This window comes from Ursus arctos, unplaced genomic scaffold, assembly GCF_023065955.2.
Source record: "Ursus arctos isolate Adak ecotype North America unplaced genomic scaffold, UrsArc2.0 scaffold_3, whole genome shotgun sequence".
Taxonomy (NCBI): Eukaryota; Metazoa; Chordata; class Mammalia; order Carnivora; family Ursidae; genus Ursus; species Ursus arctos.
In genome coordinates, this window is record NW_026622985.1 from 12,263,050 (window position 1) to 12,286,970 (window position 23,921).

The window sequence follows — 23,921 nt, forward strand, 5'->3', positions numbered from 1 at the left end:
GCCTGGGCTGAGGGGTCAGCTTTCCACGGCCACGTGCTATGCTGCCTCTCCCGGAGTCCAGCACTCCACCACCTCCACCAGCTCCCAGACTTCAAAATGCAAACCTGTCCGGAGCTTCTGAGCTCAGCTGCGTCGGAGTCTTCCATAACCTGGCAAGGAGCTTTTCTGAAAGCTGTGGGAGCACATAACTGTGGGACTCAAGGTAGAGACCCAACACATCTTCCTTTCTCTTCTTCCCATTCTAAAACACTATGCATGTCTTCCAACCATGATATTTAAATTTTCTCCACTTTTATTCATAACTAACTCATTTAATTTAATTTTTTGTCTATTTTATAACTTGTCATTCATGTTTTATTTAAAATATTTATTATGCTTCAAACATGCAAAAATAATGACATTTCAAATGTAATGGACATCCCAGCATATCTAATCTTAGATTTAATAAATTTTTGCATTTTGACATATTTCTTTCAGCTCTGTTTCTTTAAGAAAGAAATGACTCAGTCCGTAAAGCATGTGGCCCTTGATCTCAGGGTTGTGAGTTCAAGCCCCACATTGGGTGTAGAGATTGCTTAAATAAATAAACTTTAAAAAGCAGGGTGGGGCACCTGGGTGGCTCAGGTGGTTAAGCCTCTTGATTTCAGTTCAGGTCTTGATCTCAGGGTCATGAGTTCAAGCCCCATGTTGGGCTTCACACTGGGCATGGAGCTTACTTAAAACAAAAAACAAAAAGAAAGAAAGAAATATTACATATATATTTGAATATTCCATGTACTCCTTTCCCTTCTACTCCAGAATTAACCATAATCTTGAAGTTTCTTTAACTTCCCCATCAATAGTTTTATGTATCATACTTTGATACTTAAGTATCAAAACATATTACATAAATAAATATGTAATAGTTTCTTTTTCTTTTTTTCTAGTTGAAATATAGCTGACATACAACGTTAAGTTAGTTTCAGATGTACAACATAGTTATTAAACAATTACATGCATAATGAAATGCTTACCACGGTAATTATATTATATTATTGACTATATCTCCCATGCTATGCTTTTCATTCCTGTGACTTATTTATTTTACAACTTAAAGTTTCACCTATTCTGCTCTTCCATTTCCCTATTTCATCCATCCCCCCATCCCTTCCCCTTTGGCAACCACCAGTTTTTTCTCTGGTTTTACAAGTCTTTCTCTCTTTGTTGTTGTTGTTGTTGTTGTTGTTGTTTGTTTGTTCATTCATTTGGTTTTTTTTTTTTTTTTTAGATTCCACATATAAGTGAAATCATATGGTATTTGTCTTTCTCTGTCTGGCTTATTTCACTTAGCATAATACCCAAATTATATAATACATTTTCAACTTGTTTTTTTTTATTCCCTCAACACTTTCAGAATAGATCTATGTTGATACAGTACATCTAGGATATTCATTTTAACTGCTGTTTAGTAAGGCCCTATATGCATATAGGATAATTTATTCATGCCTCATGCATGAATCTTTCTGTTTCTTTCTGGTTTCTTGTTATTGTAAACATCGTGCAGTGAAGATCCTGGTATGCAAGTCCTTATGCGTGTGGATACATTTCTCAGAGCTATGGGTTGTAGAGTTTGAACATCTGCAAGTTGGGAGCAGCTTGACTGTATCCATCCAGGGCTGTACTGACTTAAACCCCACAATCAGTATGTGAGAGTCCCCAAATCCCACATCCCCTCCCACATTTATTATGAGACTTTTTTTTTTTTTTGCCATACTGATGGTTGTGAAGAGACATTTCATTGCTGATCTAATCTTCATTTCTTTTTTTTTTTTTTTTTTTTTAAAGATTTTATTTATTTATTTGACAGAGATAGAGACAGCCAGCGAGAGAGGGAACACAAGCAGGGGGAGCGGGAGAGGAAGAAGCAGGCTCATAGCGGAGGAGCCTGATGTGGGGCTCGATCCCATAACGCTGGGATCACGCCCTGAGCCGAAGGCAGACGCTTAACCGCTGTGCCACCCAGGCGCCCCCTAATCTTCATTTCTGTCACTGATAGGATCAAGTATCTTTCCTTATGTTTATTGGACATTAGGGTTTTCTCTTTGCCAAGCATTTATTTATATCCTTTGCCATTTAAAAAATTAGATTGTTTGTCTTTCTTGTATTGCTGTGAGGTAGTTCTTTATCCATTCTGGTGTGGATTATTTGCCAGTTAAATTATTGCAAATATCTTCTGGTCTGTGGCTTACTTTCTCACTTTGGATGGTCTTTTGTTATACAGAAGATTTTAATTGTAATGTGTGAAATTTATCATTCTTTGTTTATACGGTTTGTTGTTTCTGTGTCTTATTTAGGGAATCCTTCTCTAGTCCAAGCTTATAAAAGTACTCTCCAACATATTTTTTAATCTAACTTAATAATGTTGTATTGATAATTAGGTCTTTGAACATAGCATATATTTCAAAATTGTGGTATAATTTACATAACATAAAATTTAACATCTCTCCAATATGTTCTTCTAAATATTTTAAAGTATCGGACTCCATATTTATGTCTTTAATCCTCCTGGAATGTAATGTTCTATGTTACAGAAATAGGTAACATTTGTATTAGGTAGGATGCTAATATTTCTGAAGTAGGATGTTAACTTACCTTGTTTCCAAATGGAGTTTTCTCAAGATCATTATATAATAGCACATTCTGTCTCCACTTATTTGTAAGGCCACTTCTGTCACCTGTCAAGTTCATCTTCCTTCGGTCAGTTTGTTTCTTCACTAACACCGTGCTGCTTTCATTGCCATAACTTGATCATGAATATTGATACCTCATGCTTTGTGAGGATGCTTTGGGTTGCAGTTAATACTGGCATAAAAAGTGGGGGGTTATAAAATACCGTGTAATAAGAAGTCTGAAGGGAAATGGCTACTGCTCCTTCAACCATCACTTTCTCACGAAATCCCATTCAAAAACAGAAAGAAGGGTGGAGACTTGAAAGACATCCCTTGCTTTTGATCCGAGGGGGGGAAAAAGAAGACTCCTTTCCCAGAAGCCCTTCTAGGGATTTCTGTTTACATGTCGTCGCCCTGTCCTGGGTGTGACGGACAGCCATCCTTATTTCTTTTTCCTTAATAATTCTTTGTTGTCTTACAGACTATTTTGCCTAACATTAATACTAATATGCTGGTTTTCTTTTGGCCAATACGTCCCCGTATCTCTTTTCCCATCCCGTTACATTCAAAGTATATCTCTTTATGTTGTACGTATTTCTCTTGTATGTATCAGTCAGGATGGGCCATGCTATGCAGTGATAATAAACAGTTCTAATATTTCAGCAGCTTAACACAGCAAAGATTTCTTTCTCTCTCGAGCCTTGAGGCTCTGCTCCACCTGGTTCTTACCCTGGGTCCAGAGCAGCCACTCTCTGTAGCATTGCTAGTGGGCGTAGCAAAAGAGAGGAAAAACTTGGTATGTCCTGCCCTGGATGTTAGTGTTTCCACCCCCCTGTGACACGCATTCACTTCAGCTTATGCAAAACTGGTCATAACAACTTCCAGAGCCAAATCTCACCAAGGAGCAGGTGAGTGAAATCCAAACCATGAGTCCAGAATGAGAATAAGAAATATTTAGTGAACTACATTAATAACTACCATGGCTAATATTTAAATTGTTAAAATAAAATTCAATGTGGGAGCCTATATTAATTAGTAAGTATTATATTGTATTGTATTATATTATATTATATTTACTGTGAATACTGGTATATGGACTAATTTGTGTTTTCTACTTACCCTGCTTTTATTTCTCTTGTCCATTTCCTTTCCTCTCATTTATTGGGGTAAAGAATCCATATACAATTTCTATTTATATTTGCTTATCTTTAAATTTTAATAAGTTCATTGAATGCAGCAAACCAGTATTTCTATATCACAAGGGACTCAAAATATAGTGAGTCTATGAAACGTCCTCCATTGTCTGTGGTGTTATTTTCTAACATTTTGTTCCACTTTGCTTTTAAGTAAAAACTATTTCTTGAAATAGTTTTTAAAAACTATTTTTAACAGTCAATACTCTTCAGAATTATCACCCATTTTAACCATCATTTGCTCACTACTGCTCTTTATGTCCTATTGCTCATTGCAGGGTTTATTTTCTTCTAATTTAATTACAGCAAATCAATCTTTAATCAAGCATATTTAAAGAAGTAACTTCCACTCATTTGTCTGAAAATGTCTTTATTTTGCCTTCTTTTTTGAAAAGAAGTTTAGGTACTTCTAGAAGCCTACGCTTTCCATTGTCTTCAATATAAAGTTATTTAGCACTTTGGAGATATCATTCCATTGTCTTCAGGTCTCCATTTTTGGTGATGCGTTCATTATCAGCCTAATTATCACTCTTGTACTTCCAATATCTTTTTTTCCCAGCTGCTATGAAGACCTTCTCCTTGTCTTTGGTGTTCCATAGCTCCTCTGCAATGTGTCCATGTGAGGATTTTGTTTTTAATCTATCCTGCTTAAAATTCATCAAGCTTCCTACATTTGAGACTTGATGCTTTAAGCAATTCTAGAAAATTCTCTGCCATCATCTTTTTGAATGTTGCCTCTCTTATCACTCTTTTTGTTCTGAAATTTTAATTTGACAGATTTTAGACTAAGTCTATCCTGCATTGTGCTTACCTTCTCTTTCACATTTCCATTTATATATCACCCTATGCTACATTCCAGGTTATTTCCCAGATTTTATATTTTTTTGTTGTTGATTTTTTTCTTCCACTATGTTTAATGTGACTTATAGTCTATCCTTTGGCTTTTTAATTGCAGTTTTTTTCTTTGTGGAAAGAGGCTTAATTTAGTTCTTTTGATTAATTAGATTATTCTTTGTACACAGTGTCATGCCTTTCTACACATTTTCTGTTCCTTTTAAATAAAATAATAATTTCAGATAGTCTCATTTCCTGGTTTCAGATTGTTCTGTTCTAGTTCTTAGGAGGGGGCGTCATCTTCCTATTGATTGTGTGTATTGACTCTCTCTTATGGTGAGTCATTAATTGCTTTTATCATTTGCAGTGTTCTTCCTGCAAGTTCATCTTGACATTTTTCAGACTGGCATTTTTTTTTTTTTTCCTGAACAGTGATCTCTCATAGAAAGTAACTCACAGTCTGATCTAGCAAAGCTTTAGTCACTGACCTCCACTACAAGCTGCAAACACACACAAGAGTTGGATGAACTATAACAACAGACCAGTATTTAAAACATGTCTGAGGGGAAAAAATAAGTCTTTTTTTTTTTTTTTTTTTGTCTTTAAGTCACCAGCTCTGAATCCCTAATGGTTTTGTTTTGTTCGAGGAACCGAAGGATTTCACCTGTCTGAGACCAGATTTCATGTTAATTACCGAGTTGAGATTCTGTGCTAGCTGGCACTACAACTCTGATTGTCACTCTGTGCATGTGACAGGCTGGAGACTTGCTTCTTTTTCTAGGCTTCACTGAGCCCTGGCTAGAGCAATCTTCTTGCAGCTTGCCAGGTTGGTCCCGGTGGTTTGCCTCTGAGAGTATTTTCACAGAGCGACTAACCAGCCTCAGTTCAAGCACCATGCCTTGTGGAGTCAAAGCCCATGTTTCCTGTCAGTGTGTGAGTGTTAGTCCTTCAGCCCATCAATTGTGGGACACTTAGCTAAGTCTGAATTACCCCGCTATCATCGCTGTGCACTGGCCAGGAGTTCACTCTTCATTTCTGACAACTGGAGATTCCTTCTATTTACTTTTCCCCTCAGATGTGTTTTATAAACTGCTGTGTTGTTCTAACTTATCCAGAATTTTTATGTTGTGGCAAGAGGTGCAATAGTTCAGGGCTCCCATGGCTGGAACCCCTCAGAGCTTTACTTTCTATGTAAGAAATCACCACTCAGGGAAAAACATCACCAATCTATAATTACTTTTATGGAAGTTTATTAAAATATTGAATTTCCTCCATGAATAAAACTTGGAAATACATATATGAATGTGTTAGAATGGTATCTACACCCCCAAGTAAGAAAACTGTTCTCCATTACATCAGTCACTGTTTACCTTTTGTGTCTCAGTCGTGGCCACATTGTTCTAAATCTGTGTTTTAATAATGAAACTTTTCAAAATTAACATATGGAACAGCATTTTTGTTAAACTATTTACTTCTCATTTCTTGTTTCCAGGTTTAATTTAATATTATCCTTCACTGCAGCTACCATACTTTGTAGAAAATGCGTTCTCTTGCAGAGCCAAGGAAATGTAAAACAAAAATGACACACACACATGTCCCAAAAGTATCCATCTGTTCACTCACCCTTCTGGAATTTAGGAATTTTTTCATATACTAGTATGGAGACTTTTCCCCTTTAAGGCTCGTATATCTGATATTTTGTGGGACCTGGTAAATCCATAACATAGCATGAGATAAGTTCCAGGGAGTAAGATAACATTTGTTATTTACAATTCATTCAATCCCCTTGACAATTGAGTGTTATTTTCACTTTAAGAGAAATGGTAAAATGAATGGGAATGAAAATTAAGTGCTGGGAGTTGGCAAAATAGGACCTGTATGTTGGTGAATATTGAACACAGGGAAAATGACAAGTGACAGCCAGCTAGGAATTATATTTCATGGGAAGGTACTTCATAGCCAACTATAGACAGAGGGGATTACTGCTCTTGAAATCCTGTTTTGGAATATTTCTTAAGATTTTTTTTTTAAACTGTTTGTTTTCCCTATAGCCAAAGCCCCAGAAAACCTGTAGTAGTCCTGCTCCTTGCTCTGTTCAAGACCAGAGCTGTTGTGGAGAACGCCGCCCCCACCCACCCAGGCAAAAGTTGTATTTACTGAATCAACTCTAATTACAGCTTTTGCTGAGGTTGTGAGGTCAGGAGAAGCATGAACACAGCCTTCTCAGAACGAAAACATGAGGTTGGAAAATTTGATCTGCTGAATTTGTTTTCCCAACCCAAATATAGGTAAGCTGTCTATCTAAGGTATATAAATAATTGTGCATTTTTGGTGGATCTTCTATCTCATCATCATAAAAACTATGAAAACACTATAAAGGCCACTACTAATACATGAACAGGTTGGATTTCGGAAATGCATTCATAAGTACAGGAACAGGAATGAAGTGAACTACCATCTCAGGAACTGGGAAATAATTTTGTCCCTTGAGAGTTACATTAGAAATCGACCCACAAGGGATTAGGGTCAGGAGAACCAAGTCACTTTAATATGGTAGAACTGATGGTTCTGATATATCTGTGGCAAAGGCATGCATGGATGATGTGTAAGTTGATGTAAATTCGGCAATTCATTGCTAAAATTTGAAGCATGGATCTAAACGTTGATCCAGCCAAAAGACATACTTAAGAATATATGAAGTAATCATTTCAGTGCTGTCTATAGGGAAAAAAAAAATAACCCACGTTCAATGAGGTTGGTTAAAGAATTGTTAGTAACTGTTAATAATTATTTATAACTATCAATAATTACTAAACAAATTTATAGAATAGTTCGTGCAACACAGGAAAATGCATCCGTTAGCCTCTTTACTTTTGTCTACTACTGCTTCTCCAGACTTTATCAGGTAGAGGGAATTCCTCTAGAGGGAAACTTAGGGATCCCTATATTTTGTTTCATTTTTAAAATCATTCGTAGCATGTAATTCTCTAAACTTAGAACTTGGTTTTAAGAGAAAACGTCTCTCTCTATCTAACTTGAGCCCTCTGGAGGTAGATGGTCTAGAAGGGCTGGCGGTTCTTTATGCCCCCCTCATGCCCTTCTCTATTTCCTCACCTTTCCCCCATTTTCCTATTTTACAAACTGTGGCTCTGACTCAGGGTTTTGGTGGGGGAGGAGAGAGGTAAGGGAGCAAGAAAGTTTTTTGAATGGTTCTGTAATGAGAGGTACCATGCTCCTGGGGTCTGGCTGGAGGTTGAAGCTTTCTTTCTCTGCTAGGCCCTTCGCTGGTCTTCTGGAGGCTCCCCTCTGGACTCATTTGATTGCATTTTCCATGACTTTGCACGTATTCCCTAAAATACGGCACCATCCTCATAGCAGCTCACTAGACAGAGACTCTGTAAGTCCCAAGCCCTCCAGAAAATCCTCCTGGGGTGCATTGAAGATGGTTCCACCAGTTCTCCCTGTCTGTGAGGCCACATCTGGCCCATAGGAAACACCCACATTCCTTTTCCCCTGAGGGCAGGCAGACGCAGCCTGGTGCAAGTAGCCCATCTCAGCTTTTAAGTTTTCTAAGCAGAAGTCGGTCATCAATTTACTAGGTCTCCGCAACTAAGGAGAACATGTATCAAATCAATTATGAGTGGTCCTTGAAGCTTCTCTCTCCTTTTTTTTTTTTTTTAAGATGTTATGTATTTGTCAGAGAGAGAGAAAAAGCACAAGTAGGGGCAGTGGCAGGAAGAGGGAGAAGCAGGATCCCCGCTGAGCAGGGAGCCCGACATGAGACTCGATTCCAGGACCCTGGGATCATGACCTGAGCCAAAGGCAGACACTTAACCGATTGACTGAGCCACCCACGCATCCCAAAGCTTCTCCCTTTTAACCAACAACTGGATGTGGAATGGAAAGCATCCTACTTCCCATCTCTTTCTGGTTGGAATGGGAATTCTTATATCCCACTAACTGCTCCATTCAGTGAAATATTTCTAAAACCTTTCCTAATCCCTATTCATGCTTTTATAACCCTGATGTGAGGGAGGGCCCTAAGAACTATGCAACTGATCTTTTAACATCTCCTTTGAAATTCCTACCATGTGGAATGTATTGTTTTCAACTTCCTTTGTCTTTGCCATGTATTGCATCTCTGTATCTTAGTGGAAACTACATGCCACATATGAGGACATGAATGGCCCCTACCCAGTAACTCCAGACTTTTTGATCAGGGCAGTGTCAATGCTTTGGGGGAGACTTTGTGTATAGAAAGGGAATTCCTGAAGTTAAATTTGTGGGCAAGGTATTATATATCCGAATTGCTGTGCAAGGCAAAAAAAAGTGAAGAATATGATTCCTCCTTATAACAGGGAAAAAGCAAAAACAGAATGGGAAGGGGGAGAAAGTGCATGGCTGAGTAACACGGCTTGGAAAAAAAAATCATAGGAAAAGGATGTCTACTATTTAAATGTAATAGTCTTCACGTCCTGAAGTGAAGAGGGCTACACATCAAAAAATTCCTCATTTGGATGATTTGTTGTTACTGTCGAATCAAAGAACGAACCTGATTTCCACATTTGGGTCTATGGCCAGAGCAAAATAAAGCCACAGCTGTAGGCTGAACAGTAGAGAATGGAATTCAGAAGAAACAGGAAGTCAGAGTCACAGGTGATCATTAGAATGTGAGATTCTGGGAAGTTGCCAGAATCCTGAGAAGAGCAATGAAATGAAGGACCAAGGCATCTTATCTAGATAATAAGGAGCAGAGAGACCCATTTGACATCTGGCTTATACATATAAGTATACATATTAAAATGTCTGGAAGATGTTAACTGTGGTTATTGCTAGATGGTGGGATTACAAGAAATCATTATTTTCTTTTTCTTTTTTTTTACTAATATATGTTTCTTAGGTTTTCTGCCATGTTTCTGTAATTAGAAAAAACAATTTTGACTAACATAACATAATAAAAAATTATTATAAAAAAAGAAAAAAACAATTTTGAGTTTAAGGGAAAAACAAAAGAAAAATTATGAATCCGAATCAGGTGAGTTAAGGAGACAGAAATCCATGGGCTCCACCTTGGCAAGTTCATCCTAGCTATAATGTGCTATCCTGCTAGCGATTACATTTCAAAATGTAGAACAATAGATTTCTATTTTGGTTTAAATGTATATCAGTCTCTAAAATTAGTTAACGTGTCCACTTAATGTACTTACCAAAAAATAAAAATAAATAATAAATTTCCATCCCTCCACCTTGATCAGAAATATAAGCCTTGGAGGGGATGTGCTAGTGCCCTGTCTCCTCCTGGGAAATGGACTTGGGTCAGGAAAGTAGGCTTCCCAGGAGAGGTAAGGGGAGAACAGTAGAGAGTTGTCACCTTTTCAATCTGATTTAAAAAAATCAAATAAAGATGATGCCCAGATAATATAGTAGTAAGAGGTTGAGCTCTGAAATCTGCTTACCTGGATTAGAATCATGGCATTGCCATTTACTAACCAAGAACATGTTTCCTAACTACTCTCTTTTATAAAATGAAGGTCATCAGAAGACCTGTCTCATGGGTTACTATGAACATTAGCTTAGCTCATATGTGCAAAGCACTTGCTGCAGTGCTCAGAACATAGTAATGATCACTAAATGTCAGCTCTAAGGACTGGTACTAAGTCATGTAGCCCTGCTGTCATATAAATCCCCATCTGCCACCCCTGCCAACTTGTTTCCTTTGTGGGACCTCACTTGTTGACTACCGGGAACCAATACCACTGTTTCTTGTCCAAGATGGGAGTTCTTGATTTAATGAAAGTCTTCAGGTTCAGCCTTTTGAGTCAATACTGAGCTTCCAGGTCACCCAGATATTTTGCACTATTTTGCAGTATGTCTGCAGATGTATCCCTTGTTGTAGACTATAAAATTGCTGATATGAGATGTTTCATGGACTATTTGGCTCCGAAGATCAGGGATGAAGGAGAGGATCTTAGCCATTCTTAAAATCCAAGAAAATAAAGCTAAGCTCTTTGAGAACTGCTTCTGAGATGCCAGCGTATGCTTAAGTTTCTTCTGTCACCAAAAGTGTATCTCTGAGTGCATTTGTAGATATTGATTTCTGTCAATCTATTTTTTTCCATTCTCTGCAATTTGTTTAAAGTCCAAAGTCAAATAAACAAAACAAAACAAAACAAAACAAAAAACTTTCCCAGCCCAGCCAGGGAGAGGAATGATTATATATAGGCTAAATTTGTCATTAACTCTGCCAGACAAATTCCCCAAACAGGAATTATTATTGGTCCATTTTAATGTAGAAGTCCGAGTTCAGATAAGATAACTTAACCAAAGGCACAGGTAGGAAAAAAGGACCAAATTTTTTTCTCTAATTTCAAGATGATTGCTTAATTTTTGGAAATAAGACTGGAAAAAGATATGTTCTTTCTCACCTCTTCTCTATGAATGGGAGGAAGAAACCAAAAATTATTTAACTTAGCACTTTTGAGTGTTACATTATCGAGAAGGTATTTGAAGATTCACATTGTGCATGAGGTTAATGGATAGGAGGCAAGAAGGGGAAAAAGAAAAATGAAAACAAAACAAAATAAAGCTTCAGGTCAAGGAAGTTTGGGTAATGTTGTATTAAACCAAAAGAGATAAATTTATTTATTGTGGGAGTTCTCAGACTCTTCATTCCTGTGTAGGTCTCCAGAATTATATTATGGAGTACTGTATTTCTCAAAGTCATCTGGGAGAGTTTTTAAATGGGAAATTTCCCCTCAGTTAGTATTCCTCCAAAGTTCTACTCTATTCCCATTTGGTGAAACTCAAGTATATTTGACAGAGTGTACAAAACATTTTGGAGCGACATGGGAAGGGGGGCAAAATATAATGAAAGTAAGTTTTCGTATAACCTGTTGATATTAATAGTAGAGTTAGTGATATGAAAAGTCTGAAAATGGTGATCCAGTGAAAACTGGGTGAGAAGCTTCCTGGATCGTGTGTGTGTGTGTGTGTGTGTGTGTGTGCATGTGCATATGTAGCTAAGGATGTGTGTGTGTGTTTTAATACAAGAACATAATAGCTTTTAGTTTTTTCATTGTTCATCACCATGTTTTGGCTCATGATCTTAAAGGAGCTGGCAGCATGTTATTAAAAAGGTGACACAAACTGGTTCTTGAGGAATGATCCCTGTGAGATGAGTCAAGACAAAGCAACAAATACAAGGGAAAAAATGAGCGAAAGGGGAAGACTACAGTAGCAAATTCTCAGTAGACAGCATTTTGGATTTTTCCCCCCATGGCTGTTGTGGGAAAACAGGGGTAGTAGGGTTTTTTTGGCACTCACTTAAAAAAAAAAAAAAAACCTGAAAGTTTTTCTTTTAAAACAATTTTAGATTTATAGAAAATTTTAGAAGGAAATACAGAGTGTTCCATGTGCCCCAGACCTGGTTTCCACTATTATTAGCATCTTATACTAATGTGGCACATTTGTCACAATTAATGAACAAATATCCATATCCGTACATTATTATTAATGGGATTCCATACTATAGTCATATTTCCTTGGTTTTTACTTACTGCCTTCTTTCTGTTCTGGGATCCCATCCGGGATAGCACGTTACATTTACTTGTCCTATCTCTTTGGGCTCCTTCCTCTTGGCTATGGTAGTTCCCAGACTTTTCTCGTTTTTGATGATTTTGACAATTTTGAGGAGTACTCATTAGGCATTCTGTAGAATATTCTTCAGTTGGGGTTTGTGTGGTGTTTTCTCATGATTAGATAGGGCTTATGGGTTTGGGGGGGTAAACCACAGAAATAAAAGTGCCGTTCTCATCACATCTTTAAAGCTGCCAAGGAGATAGTGGCAAACTATGGAAAACACTGTATGTTCACCAAAACCTGTTTCTATTTTTACCTAAGCATATAGTTAGACTACATTTCTTATCCTCCCTTAAAGTTAGTGAGGCCATGAAACTGGGTTCTGGCTAACAGAATTCTTAAGCTTTGCCCACAACAAACCTACCATGGATTTTCCACGTTATTTGCTCATTCCTCCCACTCTGGTCAAAGGCAAAGACTCCAGTGGAGAATCTGATACCTAGGAAATGGTAGAGCAGTAACAAAGACAGGTGCTGGATCCCTGAATGACCCTGTGGAGCACAGCCCTAAGTGGCCTACAGTGCACTGTGATGTGAATGAGAAATTAACCTTTGTTATGTGAAGCCACTGAGGTTTGGGGATTCGAAGGAACAGAAGTGAATCTTCCCTCAGTAACACAGAGGGGATCAGGGTGAAACTCTGCTGCTCACAATATGGCGAGAAATCCATCTACCAGGAAAACTCCCTACCTACTCCCTTTGTCAATCTGGTCAGTCAGGGTGTTTTCAAAGAGAGAGCCAATCTTATGAGTATCCCTTCCTTTCAGCAAGTCCTTTCAGCAAGTCCTTCCAGGCCAAGGCCTCCCTGAAACACCAGACCTTCAACACCATTTATGAGGTGCTGTTCTAACTGAAAGCAGAAACCATGCTGATAAGGGGTCTTTCCTGAGCTTGTCCCTCTTGGTGCACCCCCATTCCTACTTCCACACATATGCATTGTCCAGCCTAGGGACCTTTTGTGTCGTGAATGTTGTCATTCAAGGGAGGAAGCAGGAAAGGTATTTGGGGAATATATGTCACTGGATTCTTAGGTTAAAACAGGCAAATCTAGAAATAGTCACTCCGAATGTGTTTTCCATACTGTGGAGAGTTCACACTGAGTCTGCCATGTCTCAGGGAGTTCATTGTCTGACAGGCCCTGCCAGGAGCCACCCCTGAACAGTCATGTTACCTCAATGCAGTTGAAAAGAAATGACCTGATGCCAGTGTCACCTGAAGGATGGGAGACGGAAACATCCATTTATTTCTACCTAGCCCAAACCTGGGTGATAGTAAGAGTCATCTGGAGAGCACTTAAAAATAAAGAAATTGGGGGGGGAGGTGCTGCCTGGGTGGCACAGTCAGTTAAGTGCCTAGCTCTTGATTTTGGGTCAGATGGTGAGATGGAGCCCCACGTCGGGGTCTGCACTCAGCGCGGAGTCTGCCTCATATTCTCTCTCCCTCTCCCTCTGCCCCTCCCACTTACACTCTCTCAAAGATTCTGACTCACAGGTCTAGAATGAGGCCTGAGAATCTATATTTTTTTCAGTGTTACAGGAGGTAATAATCACCCAAGTTTGAAAACCTCTGCTTACAACCACTTTCAGTAGTAGTCTGACACGCTAATTAGTAATACACTAATTTATTTCACTGAATCAATTGCTTAAAATTAGCATGTACATACACGCACGCGCACACACACACACAATCAAACCAATGCAAAGTAAAAAGTCTCTGTTCACTCACTATTAATTTTTTTTTTTTTTTTGAGATGAGAACCTCTTGTCTGAGTTCCACCTCTGTTCCATTGTCCCTTCTCTCACCCGTTACTCCTTCAATGACCACCAGACTACTGGGGAGAAAAAGTCTTCTCATGGTCAATGATTCACATCAATATCTCCTGCCTACAATTGTATCCTCCTTTAATTAAAAAAAAAAGTTTAGGCTACAAAAATAACTTCTCTTTTTGTTTTAAAAAGATCACAATTTTAAATACTTCTTGAGAAAGGAATGGATTACCAGCATACGCTATACATGGAGTAACATATGCTATCTACTTTCATTTGATCATCCTCAGTTTCTCCAACCTGTTCCTACAGATGCTGTAAAAGCCGTGTCTTTGATGTATTGTGTCTGGAATTCAGGAGTTTAGTAGAAGTTTTCTTAGGGATCCTATGTTGCTATACAATTCTCCCTAGTTTCATTTTTCCTTGTTTAAAAAACCACGTCTTTAGTAATCAGTTCAAACTGATTGCTAGGATTAGTGTCAAGTTTGGTACTTTCCCCTTCAGTGATTATCAGCTCCAGGCTGGCAATCACACCCCCACATCCTCTCAGTTCCCTGGAAGAAACTGGAACTCACTAGCAGAGGCTGGGATTCTCTTATACTTTTCAGATCTCTTTTATCATTATTTATTAGGGTTTTCCAATTTAGAAATTTTGCTAATTGACTGCAAAGGTTATAGGCCCTAGTACACATAATACATTACACACATATGAAAAAATATGAATGAATGAAAATAAAAAATCTTATCTGCTTATCCACACAAAGCTTCCTTCTCAGAAGCCATATTGACTCACTGACTTTAACTGAAACAACATTAAGTCATAACTGTCTTATTGTGTGAACCCAACACAAGTCAAATCAAGTGGTAGATTCAGTCAACTGTTTTGGTTTGTCTTTGAATTGGTTTATAGTTACACAAAGAAAAAAAAATCCTGAATGAAAAAATGATCAAAAAAGAAAGAAAGAAAGAAAGAAAGAAAGAAAGAAGGAAGGAAGGAAGGAAGGAAGAAAGAAAGAAAGAAAGAAAGAAAGAAAGAAAGAAAGAAAGAAAGAAAAAAGAAAAAAAAAAAGAGGGGCGCCTGGGTCGCTCAGTTGGTTAAGCGTCCAACTCTTTTTTTTTTTTTAAAGATTTTATTTATTTATTCAACAGAGATAGAGACAGCCAGCGAGAGAGGGAACACAAGCAGGGGGAGTGGGAGAGGAAGAAGCAGGCTCACAGCGGAGGAGCCCGATGTGGGGCTCGATCCCATAACGCCAGGATCACACCCCGAGCCGAAGGCAGACGCCCAACCGCTGTGCCACCCAGGTGCCCCAAAGCGTCCGACTCTTGATTTCGGCTCAGGTCACAATCTCAGGATTGTGAGACTGGGCTCCACGCTGGGTGTGGAGCCTGCTTAAGATTCTCTCTCTCTGCCTCACCCTTTGTCCCCCCACCTCTAAAAAAAAAAGGAAAATGATCAAGGCTAATTTCATATGAAGTATGTTTCTGTTATCTGTGCTGTGAAATAAACTCAAAATGTAGTAACTTAAAAAGATCACATTTATTTTGCTCACAAGTCTGCAATTAGGGCAGGGTTTAGTAGAGACAGTTTCTCTCTGCTCCACTGTGTCACTCCATATCAGCTGGGAAGGCTTAAAAGTCTCCATTTGGCTCTACTTGGCTGGCAGGGATAGGGCAGTGTGGGGGTGGGACTTGAAATCATCCGAAAACCCCCTCACCCACAAGCATATTGCCCTGCTCTGCAGGAAAAACTTACAGAGCTGGGGGTTGGGCTGCTTGGGCTGCTCAGGCATGACTGTCTCACTTGGAGATGTGCTTTCTCCCCAGGATGCTTCCAACAGAGCTTTAGGGAAGCTGGACTTCTTATATGTCAGTTCAGGGCTCCCAAGGTACTTGTGGAGAGAAACTGAGGGAGACAGAGAGAGAGGAGCTACGCTTTATGGCCTAGCCTTGGAAGTCATGCAGCCTCACATCCGCAATATTTTATTCATTGCAGCCAGTCACAAAGGCCTTCGCAATTTCTCGGAGAGAGGATTTAGACTCACTTTATGATGGAAGAAGAGCAAAGTTATAGAAGAGCATGCAAGACCAGAAATCTTGTTATGAGAGATTAGGACGATAAATTATTGAAAACCTAAAATTAATGTTTTCCTTTCTTTAAGCAACTAAATATGTCATGATCAAAATCTTATCAAGTAGCCACTTGAAATTCTGTCAGAATATTTGCCCTCCTAAATCAGCTCATCGCTGCAGACACACACACGCACACACACGCATACACAACATACACACATACAAATGTATACACACCACTTCTTTATTATTATATTTTTATCTATGTCCTCAGCCAAAGCTTCTTTCTCAGAAGTCAGAACTGACTCACTGGCTATCAATGAATCCAGCATCAAGACACAACAGTCCCCAATGTGGATGCAGGCTGGTGGGTTCAGCCAAATTGTTTTTGGTTCATCTATGAACTGGGTTATGGATCCCAAGAGAAGGAACTGAAATCATCAAACTAATTTCACATGATGTACTAAGAAGAACACAGTACCACATGAAAGAGCTTAGTGATTCGTTTACCAAGCCATCTTGCTCTATGTAAATGACCTGTGATAAATGACTGGTCAGCCAAAGGAGCAGAAATCATGTATTATTTCCGCAGTTTGAAGTGAAATGCCATTTGTATTTATCATTGTTCTGAAACAGCACAGTAGATTGCGTGGGACAAAACTCTCTGCAAACCCATAAGTAACTTTTGAAAAAAAATAACAATATAAGATTTTATCAGAGGTTCTTTACTTGGATTATCAATGGTGACTTGCAGATGGTGTTATTGCTCAGACAACTGTGTAACTCACACAGAAATTTACAAGAGTTCTGAATGTGGAAATACTTATATAAGGACAAGCTCTCTTGCCTTTCATTTAGAATTTTCATTATAGATCCTGAGAGTCGAAAAGTACACCCTTCACTCTAGCATGATACATCTCCTGGTTTTGCATTCTTCTGCTTTATTTTAATTTTTCTTTTAGTTTCTCTGGATATAAGATTAGTGTAATTGAATGAATGGGTGGCAGTCTCCTCACCTAAAACTTAATATGAATCTTAGAGCAGCCCTGTCTAGAGAGAATGGAAGTAATCACAAAAATGAGGCTATTTGATATAATATTTCTTACAAATCAGTATTACTTAATGAATTCACCATTGAGGGCCTCAAATAGCTGCCATTTATCATTTTTTGAGCACTTGCTCTGTGCAGGTGGTGTGCTGACAACTTTAGGTAACATTGTCTTTCTGATAATGACAAATTTCTATGCAGCTGGTGTTATTATTCCTATTTTACAGGTAAAGAGACCACAGCTCCTAGAGACTGAGTAACTTGACCAGGATCACAGAGTAGTGGAGCTGGGTTGAACCTAGATCTGTCAGACATGAACTGCTGCCCTAAGCCATTATAGTACACTGCCCTTTACAGAGACTTAAAAACTGCCCCCCCAAAAAAGAAGAAGAAGAAGAAGAAGAAGAAGAAGAAGAAGAAGAAAAGAGAAAAGAAAAGAAAGAAAAGAAAAAAAAAAGAAAAGAAAGCAGGAAGGAGTTTGCGAGGTGAAGGGAAGAAGCACAGCAGAGTGTGAGCTAATTAAGTCTGGAACCTCATGAGGAGTGTAAGTAAATACTCCAGAGTGAGAGAAAGTTCACTGGAACTAATGAGGGAGGGTCCCTGGGCCCTGGAAAGAGGCTGGTTTCTGGAAATTTCCACACCTGAGAAACTGCCAGCTGAATGGCAAATGATTACAATTCTAACAGTCTCAGTTTGGCTTCCTCGGTTATTGGTTGACCTGGGGCTGCACTCAAGAAAGATACAAGAGTGGAATTGAAGTGAAACAGGGAAAGAACAAAATATAATTCATGAAAGGAACTGGATGTAATTCAGAGGAAAAACGGTGCTTTCAAAGTTACACTGTAAAGGGAAAAAACAAGCTGGTTTGGGGTTGGAACGGCAGACGTGCTCCCACTAGTGCCTTCCCAGCGCCTCCTATGTGTCCACAAATGTACATCTGTGAGCTTGTCTTCAAGGTTCGCTATATGTCGGTGGGGCTGTAGCAGCTCTTGTACCCTGTCCAGGTTCAATTGGCAAGGTGGGGGACTACTTACATTGTTTTCTGTCCCATGGGATTATAATTCTCTCACTTTTCTCACCTCATTTTATCTTATCTAGTTTGCTTTAAACCCTCTGACACGGTGCTTTGCAAACTTAATGTGCTTATGAATCACTTGGGAAATAGTGTTAAAGTGCAGATTCTTGTTTGGTAAGTCTGGGTTGAGGCCTGAGTTTCTGTATTTCTAACAAGCCCCTAGCAGCTGTGGATGCCCTAGTCGGGGAACCACACTTGGAGTCACGGGGTTCTAAAAAATAAAATCCTCCTAGCACAAGAGAATGAGGATGGTTTCTTTCTCCCAAGAAAACACTTCTGTTTTGTCACTACACCCCATTTTCTGTATGTTCTAACTTGTGGCTGAGGCTGAGGACAGGATGGACAGCAGGTGCCACACCAAATCCCAGGCCTGTTCCCAGGCCTGTTTCTCCCCTATTCCCTCCTCCCTTCGCCTGATTCCATCTGGATGGCTGGCCTTCCTTCCTCTCCAGAGGGAATTCCACTGAAACAGCTGCTTCCTCCTCATGTGTAGCCACCAGTGTTCTTATAGAACGGTTAGAATCTAGAGCTTGGAATCGAGCATGAGAAATCAGCTGCCCTAGGCTTCCACCCTCAGTAAGTAAATGTTTAAACCACTCAAAGGGGGAGAGAGGCCCGTTTTCCTCACCCAAACCACCATCCTTTCTTTTGTATTTTCTTAACTGTTCACATTTTCAAGCATCAGCATGGGTCTGGTTCAGTTCGAGACTCAGTCGTGAAGACCATATTTGGATTAATTTGGTTCCAGGTCAAACATTCCAACTTCACACATTTATCCCATGATTTCCTAATGCTATCAAATGACACATCGTTTTATTTTTTTCCCTTTGTTTTTCTCTTTCAACTAATTTATTTAATGGGTCCAAAATGGGTGATTAGACCATAAAAACATGTGGTATCCTAATTGGATTTTGAAAATGTGTAAACATGGCCCTCCAGTGGCTTCCTATTACCATCTGGACCAAATAGAAACTTCTGACCATTGATTCCAACTCTCCTCTACCTACCCCACCCTGGTGTTCCTCTCATTTGTTACTTCTCTTCTCCAGGGTCTTTCTGCTCCAAGGAGGCTGGGCTTGTTCTTTTTCAAAACCCTCTCCTCAAGTTCTGCCTCAAGGCCTCTGCCTGAACTGGTCTATAGAGGAGAAACAAGTCCCTGCCCCTCGTTGTCTACACCTTTCAGAAGGGTTTTCAGATGTTAGTTCCAGATCTATACCTTTAGGAATATTTCCAAAATTAATCTCATCCATTCTTTGGCACACTGTGGTCCTTAGTTTACTTCAGTTATTTTGGGGGAAAAAATGTGTTTTAGTCATGTTTACTTATGTGGCTCACTGAGTCATTAACAGACAGTGACAGCATGCTTCTTCTGGGTTGGCTACTAGTCCAGGTGCTGCAGATCACAGGGACCAAGCAGGCAAGGTTCGTAATATCAAAACAGTTTACGTTCAGGTTCGGGAAGGTGGATAATGAGCAGTAAACACATAAATGAACAATAATTTCAGATGGTGAGGAAGTACTTACTGTTGGATGTTCTGAGGCTACGGAGCAGGGAGTCAGCTAACTTTTGGTCTGAATACTCACTCTGAATTCATAGATACGCACATCAGAATTTGCATGTGGATAAAACATGTTGAACATGTCTCAAAGGAAGATTCTTCTTGAGACCAGTTATGTCTGGAAAAATATCACAGAGGAGGATGGTGATCAATTTCATGGGTGAAAAGGTGCTTTTCTGTATTCTTCAGTGTAGCTGAGTTTTAGAAACTTCAATGTCTCATTAGTTTCTCAAACTTAATTGGACTCATCTGGGGCACTTGTTTAAAATGCATACCCAAGTGTTCCAGTGCAATTGACCCTTGGACTGTATAATGAAACTTTAAGCTATAATCAGAACACTGAGATGGATGGATGAATGAATGCATGGGAGGAAGGGTGGCCAGAAGGAAGGATGGGTACATGAACGGACCCAAAGATTTTTAGGCTATAAGTTAGTAGCCAGATTCACAAGAGGATTCTAAGCAAGTGGGTGTATGATACAACAGGGGCTCTATGACTCTAACTTCGTGCTGTGGCACTGAGCCTATGATTTGAGAAGATAAGCTTAGTTCCATCTCCTTCCTCTGATTGTCATGAAGCAAATGCTTATTCTTTGAGCCCTAGGTATAAAAATCATTTTGAGAATGAATAATTAAAATAGACTGTGTGAAATGTAATCTTTCATTCAATTGCCCACCAAAATAGTTACGTTTTTAGAATCACATATTTCCTGAATAAGTTACTTTTACCAATTTTGCTGTTATAACAAGATATTTAATACCACTGGAGACAAAGATAGCCCCATATTCTGACAAGATCCTCAAGAAGCCACTGTGCATTGGGACCAGACATTACCACCCCTCAGGGTGACTGAGAGGCAATAGGAGGGTCCCACTTTGAGCAAACACCATCCTACCAGGCCCTCCATAGTCTGGGGAAGATGGCAGGAGAGGTGAGGTGCTTAGCAAGGGCCTTGTGGGAATTGCAGTGCATGTTGTCACCCCTAATCGAGGGGCAAGGAAAAATGTGTTTCCTCCCTTGAAACTAATTGAGGGGGCTCTTAGAGAGTCATTCATAGTGACGGGGGCATCTGCAATAAAGGGAAACTGACATCTCATTCTCCAACTGGAGGCTTCCTGAGCTTCCAAAGTTGGCAGACCTTCCCTCAACATGTTTCCATAGAAGAATAGGTGCCAGACTTTTGGGGGGAGCCCGATGTGTACCCATGAGGCATGGCACAGGCATACAAGAATTATGCAATCTGTGACCCTCTTTCAGCCTAGAAATTTCTGAAAGCATGAATATCAGAACTCGGAAGGACTGCAGCAGGAATACCTGGAAAGGGCAGGGTGATCTCCAACCCACCTAGTTTTGTTTTGTTTTTCATCCCAGCCTGATGTGAAAGGGAACCCCAGCCTTTCATTGGCTCTACCTAAAGGACCTCAAACATTAGTGGAGGAGTTGGAGCCATGAGTTTCTGCCAGTAGCCGCCAAGTGAACAGCTGGAACGTCCACACAGGGTTGATGGCAGACAAGGCTGCTTTGGGGAGAGTGGAGCCAGCTTAAAAACACACATATGCCACCTATGTGACACCCCTAGTAGTAGACAGAACCAGAAAGAATCACAACAATGTCCAAAGGTTCCTTCCTCCCAGGGGCAAGTGGACATTTGAGGAAGGATTTCTCTGAGTCCCTAGCCCTCCTTCAGTCTGCCCGAGGAGCTGGGTCTAGAGGAGGGAGGGGATAGTATTGATCCAGAGCCAGATCTTGCCCCCCACCCTCTTTGTAAGCAGTCAGAGTCACAGCTCTAGCTGTAAATTGGATATGCAATTAAGGGTTTAAATTAAGCCACACTAAGTTTTAATTACCAAATGTGACCAGGAAGTTATGGAATACACCCAAGATTTTGTTAAAGGAAGAGAAAATAGTGGATTCTACATAGCACAATCGAACACAGAAACTTTAAAAAATACATGCAACTATTTCATTTTTCTTTGGATTTCAGTTGCAATTCCTTCAAGATCCCATTGTCATAAAAGCCTTTACTCCAAGCAATTTTTGTTCTCTCATGGTCAAATAATCCAAGAATGTTAATTTCCCATTTCATTTTCTTACTTTTTGCATATTTCTGGGATTGCATAATGTAGTTTCACTCATTGATCACCCCACATTAAATCTTTCATCAAAAGTTCAAAGTCAAGTATTTGGTCATTTGCAAGAGAATCTATCTGGCATTGAAGACTAGGTCTCCAGAGTGAGGGGATTAGATGATGTGCCAAAGCATTGCATCCGGTTCCCTGGGTGATCTCCTAAGGCGTGCACACAGCAGGAACAATACTCCAGCCAGACTCAGAGAGGAGCACATGAGTTCCCATTTGGAACACATGCTTGAATCTACCCTTGTTTATATTTAGCCACTCTTGTATATATATAGCTTTACTCTGGATTAAGGGGGCCTTGACTTGATGTAAAATGCTTTCGGAAAAGCCTGTTCAACAAGGGCAATCTCAATTGATCAAACAGTATTGTGCAGAGTCATCAGTGCGGTCACAGTAAGTCAAGTTAGTGTACAAGTCAAGAAAGGAGACCCACCCGTTATTTTGATATCATGACTCTTGAGCCAAAGCCTTTGTTTTATTGTTAACCAAAGCTAGAACAGAAAGAAAATATATTTTAAAATAAAATAGCATTTGTGTTTCTGCTCTTTAATTTTAAAAATGAATTATGAATCTCTAAGCCTAGTATTTTTCCCTATCAATAAAATGAAAAATTCTTCTAGGAGCCTCCCTCAGGCCCCTCTTCTTCAAATTTATATCAGCTATATAACTAATAAAGATGTATGTTATAATAGATCCCTTCACTTCAGTGGATAATTATGTAGCTTTCAGAAATCACTTCACAATCTTAAAATAGTTATTCTTTAATCAGCCAAGATATTCAATCAATAAATGCCATTCCATGTGATCATTGCTATGACTGCCAAACTATGCAATCTTAAAATGTAGGGAAAAAATAAAGAGCAAGAGGGGTGAATAGCCAGGACAGGACCAAGTATTTTATGGCAGGAGGCCTTTCAGGTAGACTGGCCAGATTCCACATAAGTCCATTCATATCTGGAAGTCTTTATCATTGTCTTAAGCCTGGAAATCAATGACCATCATCCCCTGGGGAGTCTGAAACCTGAAACAACCATATTTCTTTAAGCACCTTTGCAAAAGTGCTTAATTTTCCATGAGAACTCACCATTTTGACCTGGCTCCTTGAATTCAAGGAAAGGGTGGAAAGTCGAGTCCAATAAACGGATAACATTCAGGAACTTCAAACTTCATCATTTCTGATGGCAACCCAAAGCTTTTTCCATTGTAAAAAAGAAAAAAAAAAAGTGAGGTATGTTTGCGTTCAAGTAGCTCTTTCAAAGAGGGAAATGAGAGCACGCAGCCCTCTTTACCCTGGTGAGAGCCTCATATTCTATATCTTGTGTCTTTGTTTTGAGTCCAGCCCCTGGTTGAGGGTCAGCTAAGGAAAGATAGAATGAGGTTCAAATTCTTTAATTAGTTTTGTCAGTGATTCTCTATGGTTGGCAATAAAAGAAATACTTTCTGCGAGATCAGGTTCTCCTGCTGGAACTTTGGATAGGATAAAGCCCTTGAAAGGCCAAGATCATTTTCAGCCCATTGTTCTAGCCTGTCTCTGAACTGAGCTTTTTGCTAAGGAGCTTTAGAGCCAAGATTTTTATGTCATCTCCACAATCATGGCCCACGGCACCAATAAGAATGTCTCTTCCAGATATTAATGCACAGAGACCTGCCATCTTAGAAGGGCTTCATAAAACAGTGAACTCCATGAGCCAATTAGGAGAAAAAAATGTTTTGTTTAGGAATATTGTGAATGAACATTGCAGTCTGGGATACATATTTCCTGGAATGCTCAGAAGTCGAGTCCTCCAAAGGGAAAGTACTTACAAAAGGATGAGGGCAGCACACCAAAGATGCTGAAACTTGCTTAGAAGTCAATATTGGAGGGAAGGGGGAAAAAAAAACTTTCATAGAGGCATCTTTGGAATGGTCATACCCTTTCACACAAGCAAGTTCTATTCTCTATGCAGAAT